The sequence below is a fragment of the Bos javanicus genome, chromosome 21 (assembly GCF_032452875.1).
Source record: "Bos javanicus breed banteng chromosome 21, ARS-OSU_banteng_1.0, whole genome shotgun sequence".
NCBI lineage: Eukaryota > Metazoa > Chordata > Mammalia > Artiodactyla > Bovidae > Bos > Bos javanicus.
In genome coordinates this window covers 7,353,821-7,366,818 of record NC_083888.1, presented here as the reverse complement: position 1 = coordinate 7,366,818, position 12,998 = coordinate 7,353,821, and the positions used below count along the sequence as shown (strand labels likewise).

General features: G+C 52.6%; 1 protein-coding gene across 2 annotated transcripts in view; it reads right to left on the bottom strand.

Moving 5' to 3' along the window:
• The window catches only part of IGF1R (insulin like growth factor 1 receptor), a 304,552-nt gene that overhangs the window by 280,796 nt on the left and 10,758 nt on the right, over nucleotides 1-12,998 (bottom strand). The window lies entirely within an intron of this gene.

The window sequence follows — 12,998 nt, the reverse complement described above, 5'->3', positions numbered from 1 at the left end:
GTTGGGAAGATCCCCTGGAGAAGGGAAGGTTACCCACTCCAGTGTTCTTGCCTGGAGAAGTCCATGGACTGTGTAGTCCATGGGGTCGCAAACAGTTGGACACGACTGAGCGACTTTCACTCATTCACTTCCTCCCTGTCTCAATACAAGAATCAGATTCATTCTGCAGTCATTATTTTAAAGCACGTCTAAAATCCACTCTTCCCCCAAAGACACAGGTTGGCTATAGATAGCATTAACACTCTGACCATTCAGAGACCACCACCAACTCATTCTGCCAATTGAACTTGTCTCTGACCCCCAGGATGGCCTTCACAGACGACAGAAACAGGGCTCCCCAGTTTGTGCAAATATTTCCTAGAGAAAACTGCAATGACAATGTAAAGTTCACTGGCTGAAGAAAAAGGGGAGCTAGCTAGATTTCCAGAGAAAAGAACACACTGGCCTCAAACACACAAAATGAGAAACCAATTCGCAGAGCCCAACACAGAGGGGCTGCTTGTCAGGTGTGTACACACGCACAGTACCTAGTTAGCAGAACAAGCAGCAAGTTTAAAAAGCTGGTGCTCCATCTGCTAATTCAAAACACCCTGCTCCCAAGAACTCTCTCTACACCATCAGCAAAACCCGGGAAGACTTCTTCATCGGCCAGAGGTGAGGCCAGCCTAACTGTAACAGAGCTTGCACCTCACGTGGGAGGAGCCAGCAGTTACCACCTGTTTCAAAAGGTGGTGTTTCCAAAGATGAGGTGTAAGGCTGTGCTGTGCTGTGCTGTGCTGAGTGGCTCAGTCGTGTCCTACTCTTTGCAACTCCATGGACTGCAGCCCACCAGGCTCCTCTGTCCATGGAATTCTCCAGGTAAGAATACTGGAGTGGGTAGCCATTCCCTTCTCCAGGGGATCTTCACAACCCAGGGAATGAACCTAGGTCTCCCACATTGCAGGTGGATTCTTTACCATCTGAGCCACCAGGGAAGCCCAAGAATACTGAAGTGGGTAGCCTATCCCTTCTCCAGAGGATCTTCCCAACCCAGGAACTGAACCAGGGTCTCCTTCATTGCAGGCGGATTCTTTACCAGCTGAGCTACAGGGAAGCCCATGTGTAAAGCTACTAAGAGTCAAAGGTCTTCGTGCTTAAAAAAATAAATAAATAAATCACTAAAAACTAAAAGTCACACCAGGGGATTGTGTACTCTTTCCCATTTTTTAATTGTTGAGAGAGGCCCCCAAAAACTAGAGATAGAGAGCTGTTATTCCCCCACTGGTTGGGAAGCTGAGGAAAGATTTTCCTGCTTATGATCTTTAGGAAGAGTCCCCCAGAAGAGGGGCTGTTCCACCAATATATCAATTAACCAGATTGTGTAAAACCACGTGCCCTCCAAATACATGCTATAGACTATAACCCCAGAAAGGCAGACAGCAGCACCTTCACATGCTCCCAGATGCAAACGCAGCCTCATATCTTCAAAGAACAGGTACTGGACCACACAAGGGGAGCTGGACGTTAGGAATTCTACCCAGAAACATTGTCGTTCACCTTCATGAAAGCCTAGATCAAGTTATCACTAGATATCCTGCTTCAGCTTTTCAGACACCTGGATTTGGGGGCCTGCGGGTAGGGGGTCCATTCACCACAGATGAAATGATTCTGGGGCCAGAATTAGTTTACACAATCAGGACCACTTCAGTGGCCAAGATACCATCCCTTAAAGCTGGAAAGGTTGTTGTACTTCTCAAAATCTTGTGACTCGTATCACAAATTAGATCAGAACTTTCAAACGGGAGGAATAAAATTTGTAGCACGGAAGCGTTTGAATGTGAGACACTTCTGCGGCTCCACACTTTCATTTCATGGAAAGGGTTGGTGGGGAAAGGGGAAGTCTGACATTCCATCATTTTCTTGATTACTTTGGATCTTTCTCCCTTGTTACAAGAATTATAAACACTCCCACTTCTTTTATATTCAGAAAGTGTCATCTGTACCTGAGTAAGTCTTTCAAAAGTAAACGTTATGAGGGAAACGGCTGCATGGTTGCAAATGCGTGCGTGCACTAGCAAACTCACTACTGCTTGGGTTATATTCACTTACTCACACCCCCCATAAAGCTAAGGAGGAAACTATAATGCCACCTGTGCACTTCTGGGCTGATTAAACTGAAGTTCTTTCCATTTATCGCCTTCATACAGCCTGTCCAAACAAAAAGATCTCAAGAATTCCTTTGTAACAGCCCAAACAAGAGCCTAAATTGCAAAGCCGTCTTTCAGAGCTCAATAGTACAACAACAGGAAGTAGGACTTCTGGGCCGGGGACTCCGCTATTTACTTTTTCTTCAATGGCTGCTTTTAAACGAGAGAGGAAAAAAATGTCCAAAGGCATTACAAATCCTGGAAGCTACGAATCAGGAAGTGGGAAATGGTTGATGCTGAAATGGCCAGCCTAAAAATCCTGGCTCTTTCATGTCATCAAGTCTCCAGAGCTAGGAATTTCAGAAATCTTAGGCATTCTGCATTATTTTCTGAACCTTAGAAGAACCAAGATTTGAGCAAGAAAGGCCAGGGAGAATTAAGCAGTGAGTAAGCCCCTAACCTCTGGCTCTGTGCCCCGACCAGCATACATACCTTGCCCCCATAATTAAAGGTTCACTGGGAACTCACTGTCTACAAATGGGGTTTTGTTTATGATGCTGCTCCAGAGGACCAGGCGCGGGGTCCTGGTGGGCACAGACAGCTGGCCTCACGCCTCGGCCCCCCCATTCCCACCCGGTGTAGAGCCTGCAGCAGACCTGGGACTAAATATTTCACATCTCAGAACACCCGATGGTTGATGCATACCGTCACACTGGTTTTCAGGGAAGATTCTATCTACTTGACAGAGGCTACTAAATCTGAGTAAAACTCAAACATCCACGAAACAGTTGCATGAACGCTTTCAGATGTCAGATTTGAGCCGGGCATCGCTCCTTCACCTGTTAATTTAAGGGCACTCGAGCAACAGTACAGGGCTCGCTCTCCACAAAGACACCCTACAAACGTCTGCACAGGCGTTTACTATGCTGATCTGAGGGGAAAGGCCACACTCTCATCCTCCCTGCAAAGGTCTCCCTCCTTCCACGACTCAACCAGAATGCCTTCCCATTCCAAAGCCCTCACAGTCCGAACACCAAAAAGCTGCCAGGGCTTGGAAAACATCTCCAGTTACTTTCTACAGGGGTCAGACACACCACCTCCACTAGCAAGCTGCGTGTGGTGACGCATTTAAAACAATGCTGACCTGGGGTGGGAAGCAAATGAGGAGAGAATGGACGCTTCTGCTTATTCCCATTGGACGTGATAACCTGAGAGGCCTCTGTCTGGTTCAGAAATGAGTAACTCCGGCAAGTCAGACAGAGCCGAGTCAGCCCGGGACACAGCCCGGGACACAGCAGGGGGACCAGCCTCTCCCACCTCCCCCAAAAGGCTCTGGGTTATTTCACAAAGACCAGGGGCCACCAGCGTATTAGTTTAACTTACACAAGAGAATCGGTTTTCGTGGACTGTTTTTGCCCTTGAGACTCCATCACGTCCCTCAGCCTGGCCTCCGAGGACCCCTGATACCAGCCCCAACCTGCCCCCAGCCTCACCCTCCGCCCCCACCTCCAGCCTGTTCCCTGGGCCACACCACACATGCTTCAGCCCTCACCCAGCTCACCCCCAGGCTGAGTAAACCCTGGTCCTCCCAGCACCTCCTCCAGGAGGCCCAGGACCTGCTGCTGGGCTCCCACTGCCCCTGCCCCCGCCCACTCTGGTCCTGTTCATCACGACCCCGGTCCGCTCCCAGGAGAGTCTCTGCAGCCACATGGCACACCCTTCCAAGGCAGGGGCTGCTTCCGTGACACCTCCCTACTGCTGGCACGTCCTTGAACATCCAGACACTCCAATTTGTCCCTCTTCAACCTTTCCCAACCAGATGCTCTCTATCCCTCAAGCCCCTGATCCACCTGCTCACCCCCTCTTCTCTGCAGTACAAGCTTCACCAGAACCTTCCACTCCACTGCCCACATCCAGGCAGTGCCCTGTCTGCTTTCAACAGTGCCCAGGGCAGGCCTGGCATTGGAGAGAAGGCCGAAGGCAGTGCACAGGGCCCACCGCCCCACCAGGAGCCAGGGTGCCCCCCAGGCCTTGGGCAGCTTCCTCGCCAGGCAGCTGGCCTCCAGGAGCTCAGCTGGGACTCGAAGCTGGGACACTGAGCCGGCTGCAGAGCCCAGGGCCTGCACACCCACCTGGCAGGATGACCAGGAGGCGAAAGGAAGCTGGGTGTGAGCGTTTTAGCCGTTGCCCCCGTGGGAGCCGGGGGCCAAACCCTCAGAAACTGCTCGGCCCTGTCTGCAGTCCTGCTCCCGTCAGTCTGCCCGGACACGTGACCCTCAACCTTTCTCTGTCCTTCCATCCAGAAGAATCCACAGCTGCCAGGCACACACGACCCTCGGGGCAACTTTCTGACCAAGGCAGGAACGAGGTGGCAAATGGGACTTCAATGCAGAGTTCAGGGTGGCAGGAAAGGGATCCTAAGTTCCCCACAAATGCCTGGCACACATTCACTGAACATTCAGACCAGTGGTCCAGAGAGAGTTCTGCATGGAGGGGAGCAACCCTCACCAGGGCTCGTATCCCCTTCACTGAAACACGCCCCGACTTCAGGCAGCGGAGGCTCCAAGCAGCGTGCCGGATCCAGACCAGCAGATGAGAGTGGTGAGCTGAGTCCTGAGGAAGCCTGACCTCAGGCCGCAGCCTGCACTCTCGGATCCTCCCAGCAGCAGCCTTAAGACACCTCATCCGTCTCTAAACTGCTCGCAGGATTAACAGGAAGGCTTGATCGATACCGATTTTACCGTCATGGGAGTGACTCACCCTTAAATCCTACCCAGCTTAAAACTCAGCTGTGAACAGAAACAAAACAACATAATAGCAGGGTCAGATTGAAAATAGCAAGTATGACTTATAAACAGCTCATGCTTATAAACAATTAACAGTCGCCTCCCCAGTCACCCAGCCTCGTGGACGTGTTGAAAGGGAGTTACATCCCCAGCACGTCCCTGACCCTTCACCACTGCTGGAGTCATATCCACAAGACAGACCCTGGGGGTGGGGGGGGCAGCTAAGATGAAGGCCTCTGAACTACATTCCATCCCACTGGAAAGGGGAGTCCTCGCCAAGGAGCTGAGCTTTCAAAAACTCAAAGTGAAGCGGTCCTGGAGTACAATTGCCCACTAGGAGCCACCGCAGAGTTCAAAGGCAGCAACTCCCTTGTCCAAAACTGGAGGAAGCAGGGTCGTGTGCTGCTGCTGCTGCTAAGTCGCTTCAGTCGTGTCCGACTCTGTGCGACCCCATAGATGGCAGCCCACCAGGCTCCCCCGTCCCTGGGATTCTCCAGGCAAGAACGCTGGAGTGGGTTGCCATTTCCTTCTCCAGGGGTCGTGTGAGATCTCCCAATAACTACGCTCCTCTCACGCAGCATCCACTCTAAGAAAAGCAACCACATGCCCAGAAGACCACCTGTACATTTCACGCACCTGGCCAAAGCATCAGAAGCCAAGTGCACTCAGGGCCACCTTTAAAGCATCCATGTTTAGGTGCTGGGTTTCCCTTAGTTCTTCCAAACAAACCCGAAGCCAACTCTCGAAACTGACCAAGAACTTCATATATATGTATATTACTCCATCGTTATGGAATGCATGTTTGTGTTCCCCGAAAACTCATATGCTGAGGCCCTAACCCCCCGCAGGATGCTATCAGTGAGGTCATGGCACCTTGTGGCGGGTCCCACCAAGGCATGAGCGTCCTCTGGGCTGGAAGACGGGAGTGTGCTCGCCTGCCTCCCTCTGCCCCATGACGCCGCCATGAGACACCGGCCATCTGCAAGCTGGGAAGTACACACTCATCAGACACTGCCCCTGCCAGCACCTTCATCCTGGACTTCCAGCCTCCACAGCTGTGGGAACTAAGTATCTGTTGTTTAACCCCCAGCCTGTAGTGATTTGTTACAAGAGCCTGAGACGATGCAGACATCCCCCCAGCTTCATGAGAGCGCATCGCCATGCTGGGGAGCAGTACCCCAGCCTCTTGACACTTCCTCCTGCCCGGGGAGAACGAGAGTGGTCACTCCAGCTGACTTCTGAGACGCAGAGAAAGTACCAGTCAACTTCCATGCCCGGTGGAGCCGCCCACAGCGAGATTCCTCCCACGGGGCCCAAACAGAGAGGCTGCTCAACTGAGCGGGGCAGAGAGGACTCCCTTCATGGCCAGGCGGGCTCACCTGCCTCCCACTTTTGGTGGAACAAGGCAGGTCCAGGCCTGAGCCCCGACTCCCGGTTAAGCCAGAGGGTGACAACTTAGGACGCAGAAGCAGGCCCGGAGAGCAGCTGCGGGTGCGGGGCAGGCGGCCCACCTGGACAGGCAGCACGTGCCCTGGCCCTCAGGCCACACCCCGGGGCCTCTGCTTCCTTCTCTGCTTGAGGAAATGCTCCCACTCGGGCACGCAGGGGTCAAGCCCTTTCTTTCAGGGCTCCCTACGTGGCGGGGGAGTCCGCGAGCGGGAAGAAATTGAGCTGTCAAGACAAATGAAAAACTTCTAGTCTAATCAGTGAGGGAACCAGATATCTAAACAAATCTCTCTTCTGGAAAAATAAGAAAATGAAAAAGCAATTACACGTCACATGGCTGATTAGTAATAAATTTCATTTGTGGCTAGATGGCACGGGAGTCTGACTCCTGACTTGCTTTCCCTTTGAAAGGAAAGCGCCACTGGAGATGTTCTCTCATTACAGCAAACAGACCCACCCCTGGTGGCTCAGCACAAAGCCACGCTTTTCGGGGACACCTCTCCTGACCTCACACAGCCCCCGAGCTCCCAGGGCACCTGTGACAGCCCTCGCTTGCCTCCATCACCACGGGTGGGGGCTGGCTTTTACGCTCCTGCTCTCCTCTCTGCACGGCACATACTCAAGAAACCAGACTTTTTGAAACCGTGGTAAAAATAAACACAACTTGTTGTTGCTTAGTCACTAAGTCATGTCCAGTTCTTTGGCGACCCCCATGGACTCCTCTGTCCAGGGGATTTCCCAGGCAAGAACACTGGAGTGGGTTACCATTTCCTTCTCCAGGGAATCTTCCTGACCCAGGGATCGAACTCAGTCTCCAGCACTGCAGGCAGATTCGTCACCACCGAGCCGCCAAGGAAGCCCACTTGAAACACCTTTAAGTGCACAGTTCAGCGTCATGAAGCACATTCACACTGCTGCACAGACATCGCCACCATGCATCCTCGGAACTCTTTCCACCTTGCATGACCGAACTTCCAAACCCATCAGACGCTAATTCCCCATCCTCCCCTCCCTCAGCTCCTGATACTCGCCTTCTACTTTCTATCACTGTAAATGTGGCAACTGTAGGTTCCTCATCTAAGTGAAATCAGATGGCATTTGTTGACTTGTGGCTGGCTCCTTTCACATAACATAATGTCCTCCAGGCTCATCCTTCTTGTAGCATGTGTGAGAATCTCCTACCTTCTTTAAGGCTGCATAATATTTGATTGCTTACACAGGCCACCTTTTGTTTAACCAACGGACACTTCCAGCTTTCAGCTACCGCAAACAATTATTTCCTGCTAGGAACATGGGTATGCAAATATCTCCGATTCCCTGCAATCAAGGCCTTTGGGCATATACTAATGTAGGACTGCTGATCAGATTGCAACTCCGTGTTTAATTTTTCGAGGGACAACCCCACGCTGCTTTCCACAGCAGCTGCCCCGTTTACTTTCCCACCAGCAACGCAGAACGGCTGTAACATCTTCACACCCTTGCCAACACCTGTTATTTTCAATATTTTGATAATCACCGTCCTCATGGACATGAACTGGTATCTCACCGTGGTTTTGATTTGCATTTCCCTAATGACTAGTAAGTGGCTCATCTTGTCTCGTGCTTATTGACCTCAAGGAATAACTTGTAAACCAAAGGAATTAACTCCTCCTGCTAAGAAAAGCGCTCTTACTGTGAATTGTTTCATCAAGTTGGTTGAATAAGGGGTCTGGATTCAAAACACACTTCCCTAGGAAACACTACCATAGGTAACAGCTCCCTAACGAGAGCACCCAAACCTACCTAACAAGCTCCCGAAGCAGGACTAAGCCTCCTCTCCATCCCAGGAACCAGAAACCTGTACCATCCAAGGGGGCAGAGCAAAAGGGCAGCTCCTTCTCTCCCTCCTGGAGGCGGCTCTCTGGCAAAGAACTTACCAACCAGGCACCACCTTCCCCCAAGGCTCGGATGGCAAACAATCTCCCTGCAATACGGGAGACCCGGGTTCGATCCTTGGGTTGGGAAGATCCCCTGGAGAATGGAATGGCTACCCACTCCAGTATTCTGGCCTGGAGAATTCCATGGACAGAGGAGCCTGGTGGGCTTACAGTCCATGGGGTGGCAAGGAGCTGGACACGACTGAGCAACTAACACTCTCACTCTCACCATTTCTGGGGCTGGCTCCCACCCCCTCACTGAGACCTCTGGCAGCCAGGACCCCACACCACACGTTCTCACTTTTCCCAGTATTTTGAATATTTGAACTAGTGTTTTTGGATAAGTAGAGTCACGTGTTTTGGATCTGTGTCCTGAATGAAGGTGGGGCTATGACGCCCCCCTCACTTCTCATGCGGACCTTCCTCCCCAGAAGGCCACCTGGCCCCCCGAGCCACTCCTGAGGAAGGCAGAGAGCAGGGCCGTACACGCTCCGTGCCACTGAGGAGTGACTCACTGTCCGGTAAGCCCCGACGCCTGGGCTATCTTGGGGTTCAAATAACTGCCTCTCTTGGAGGAGCATGCTCTGCGTCCTTCCCTGGAGGCAGCAGGGATGACAGGAAGAGAGAGGAACAGAACAGACAGAGGTGCCTTCTATCCCCAAAGACGAAAGGCTGGAGCCAGCGCTCACGAAACTCCTCTAAGTCAACTGAAGCTGCTGGAGTCTTGATGTGAAGGTCAGAGAAGGCGAATGATGCTAAAAGCCGAACATCAGAACCCATATGCACCAGGAGGGCACTGATCACTTTTTAAGGAAGTAGACAACTTTCAACGTCTGTTTCCTCCATCTTTAATAACAATAATACGACTAACCCCTAGTGCAGATGACAGGCACGCCATTCCAAGGAATGTATGTTTTTTTGCCCAGGAAATACTTTGACTTGTCCTCTGAAATGGGTGCCATTAACCAATTCCCATCTTGCAGATGAGAAAACTGGGATACAGAAGGAAAACAAGGTGTCCAGGCACAGCCCATCAGCAGACGTCTCATTTGAGGTAGAGCCCGAGCCGTACAAAACCTGGAGCATCAAAGACGACCGGGGAGAAGGGCGTTCTGGACCCAGCAGAAGGCGCGGTTTCTGCCCGCGGCACACGGACACTGCACCCCTTAGGTCTGCTCGCTTCCACAGGCGAAAGGGATTTAGAATTTGGAAGTCAGCACACTGAGAGCAGGAAAGTCGCCCAAGGCCCCCAGGCGACCTCTGGAACTGGCGTGTTTGTTTCTAAGGCTATTTGTGCAGTGGCAACAGTTGCAGGAAGGGCAGCAGGAATCTTCCAGCACTAACTACCCCCCAACCCCGACCCCTGTGGAAGGCCCAGTGACCGCTTCTCAGGGGAACAACAATGTGCCGGTCGAGTTCAAAACATCATCAGTACGCATTCAAGTTAAAAAGCACCAGTAGCAAAGCCTGGAGCTGGATACCGAACCGGCCTCCCGTTTCCAACAAATGAGCCCTCCCTGCTCCGGGCGGCCAGCCTCCAACCTCAGGCCACGGCCCAGCACGCGGCTCAGAGGGGACCTGGGGTCACAGCCAAGCTGGGTCCCTGGAAAGTGGGAGAGCAGTGCCCGGCAATGCACACACACCTGAAGAGCTTTCCCTTTTGTTTCCAGAGAAGAGGAATATGTCTGGAGGCTGTGCGGCCCCCCAGTTTCAGCCTGGTGCTCTCCTTCCCCTGCACCTCCGATGTCCCTGGGTGTTGCTCCAGGGGCGCCCTTCTGACGGGTCGGGGTGTGACCCGGCCTCCAGGGCCCCCCTCACCGCACTTTCACGGGGTCACCAGCACCGACCCGAGCAGCCCCCCACATTCCCCCCTGGAACACCCTGACGCTCATAGGTCTGAGCCCTCCCCTGGCTCTCCTGTCTGCCTCAGACTCCAGTGGCCCTGCCCGCCCGCCGGAGCCTGTCCCAGGGCACCCGAGAGTCAAACCTTCAAGGAGCATCAAAGTCAGAGCACCCATGGCCACCCGAGCTCTTCAGCAGCTTGACGCCCCCCACCCTGGCTGCCCACCTGTCTCAGGAGCTCAGAACATCACAGCAAGTGCAGGAAACGGGGCCAGTCCTCCAGGGAGAGGCTGCGGGGCCACCAGGGCCTGCAGAAGAGACAGATTAAAACACGCACCTGTTGGACACTTCCTACAAGCCAGTCCTGCTGGGCACTTGGGATGCAAGACTATCCTTCACGGCATGGCGAACCGCAGATGGGGACACTGAGGCTCCAGCATCTGCCTGTGTCTGAGGGGGCTGCCTGTGGCAGGGGGACTTGGCGGGGGGGGGGGGGGGTTCAAAGGCAGAAAGCGCCGTGAGGAGGGCAGACAAAAGGCAGGCGCCATGCTGGCTTGTACAGATGGAGCTCACCTGACCCTGTTCAACATCTGCATGGCGCTTTCCAAAACACTCTTAAACAGGCTATGCCTGAAATTAATGTGCCAGGTTCAAATGGTCATGTTTCCATTTATCTGTAAGAAATATCCCACTGGACTAGAGGCCTTAGGGTATGAAGCTTTCAAGGGTAATCTCCCAGGTGTTAATTACGTTCAGGAGATCTATTATTCCACCAACTTCTGGGGGATGCAGGGTGCAGGCTTCCAACCTCAGTGGCCCCACAATGAGGCCGTTAGAAGCCTCATCCACAGCCCCGAAGGAGAGGGCGCACTTAAGTGACAGGAGTCTTTAAGGTGAGCTATCGTCCCCGCCAGGAGTCAAGGCAAAAGTTAACTGGCCTCGTCAAGGAAACTGTGCAAGAAACAGCAGCCCCGCTCAGTCCAGCCAGACCTTCCTAAGAACCCCATCTCTCTGCGTGCTGTCTCTGGAGCTGAAGATGGGAAACACCACGAGAAACAGCCTGGACATTCGCAGTCGTTCAGAGGGGAAAGTGTCAGGGTCAGGAGTGGCAGAGGGAGCCCACGGACGCCCCACCTGCCCCGCGGCTTCAGGCCGAGCCCAGCACGCCACACGGCGGGACCCAGGCTGCCTCCAAGCGGCGCTAGCTCCACGCAGCCTGCATCCCATCCCGGACACAGCTGGTGCTGAGAAACACGCGTTAAACCCTCAAAGGGCCTCCCCGGTGGCTCAGCAGTAAAGAATCCGCCTGCAACACAGGAGAAGCAGAAGACTGGGGTTCTATCCCAGGGTTAGGAAGACCCCCGGGGGAAGAAATCGGCAACCGACTCCAGGATTCTTGCCTTGGAAACCCACGGACAGAGGAGCCTGGCAGTCTACAGTCCACAGGGTCGCAAAGAGCTGGACACGACTGAGTGACTGAACCACATTTATAGGGAACTTCTGGAACAAGGCCTCCCTCCAGAGAGATGAGGCAGCCTCAACACAGGGCTGGACTCACAAGTGACCTTTCCAGGGGTTCTAGGGTTTTCACTCACCTCAGTGTACAAAAAGCCTGATTAAACCATAATCTTAAAGATAATTTTATTGCTTCCAAGTTCTCTGTAGTAGTAACTGGCCTGATAAAACGTTTCAGCTAGAAGAGTGATCATGTTGTTCAGTCGCTCAGTCGTGTCCAACTCTCTACAAACCCATGGATGCAGCACACCAGGCTTCCCTGTCCTTCACTCTCCCAGAGTTTGCTCAAACCTATGTCCATCGAGTCGATGATGCCATCCAACCATCTCATCCTCTGTCATCCCCTTCTCCTCCTGCCTTCAATCCCTCCCAGCATCAGAGTCTTTTCCAACGAGTCAGGTCTTCGCATCAGGTGGCCAAATTATTGGAGCTTCAGCTTCACCATCAGTCCTTCCAATGAACATTCAGGGTTGATCTCCTTTAGGATTGACTGGTTTGATCTCCTTGCTGTCCAAGGGACTTTCAAGAGTCTTCTCCAACACCACAGCTCAAAAGCATCAATTCTTCGGCGCTCAGCTTTCCTTATGGTCCAACCCTCACATCCATACAAGACTACTGGGAAAAAAAACAGCTTTGACTAGATGGACCTTTGTCAGCAAAGAGTGGTCATGACAAGATGAAAATAAATTTGTTGTTCATGTTGTTTCACAGTGGAGGAGACACGGGGGACTGAGTGTGTCCCTTTAAGAGGTTTTCTATTAGTTGAGGTCTTCCTACATGCTAGGCACTGAAGCATGAGTTCAGAATTCAAGGATAACCAAGGTGCTGCTCGCCTCCCTGACCAGTAGAGTGCAACAGTCTGGGGACGACGCACCAACAGGAGTATAAAGAGATCTGTGGGACCACCCAGCCGGCAGGGTCGAGGCCGCCGGACAGGGAGAGCCGCAGCTAACTTTGAAAAGGAGTCTGCCGGAGCGTGAGCTGGTAATACAGTTGTATCAGAGGAGGTAGTACAGTTGCCAAGAGCCCCTTCGCACAGGGGCTCCCACCTGCCAAGGCAAAGAGATCTGAGTGGGTCCAGCCTGTTTCAGAAACAGCCAGAGCTGTTGTTCAAAATGTCTCAGAGGATGGCAAGTTGCAATCCTCTATCAGACAGCCAAGCCAATGACTTCCAAATGAAAACTAGCCAAAAGCAATCACAGAGAGATGAGCCTAACACTTTCTAAATGAACCACCTATGCACTAACTTAGTGTAGCCTCAACTAAGGGAGTGAGAAAGCAGATTCTGAAACTACCCAACAAGTAGCAAACCAGGTACAGAAAAATGTCTAACAAAATACAAGCAACGTGAGGCCCAACAGCAGCAA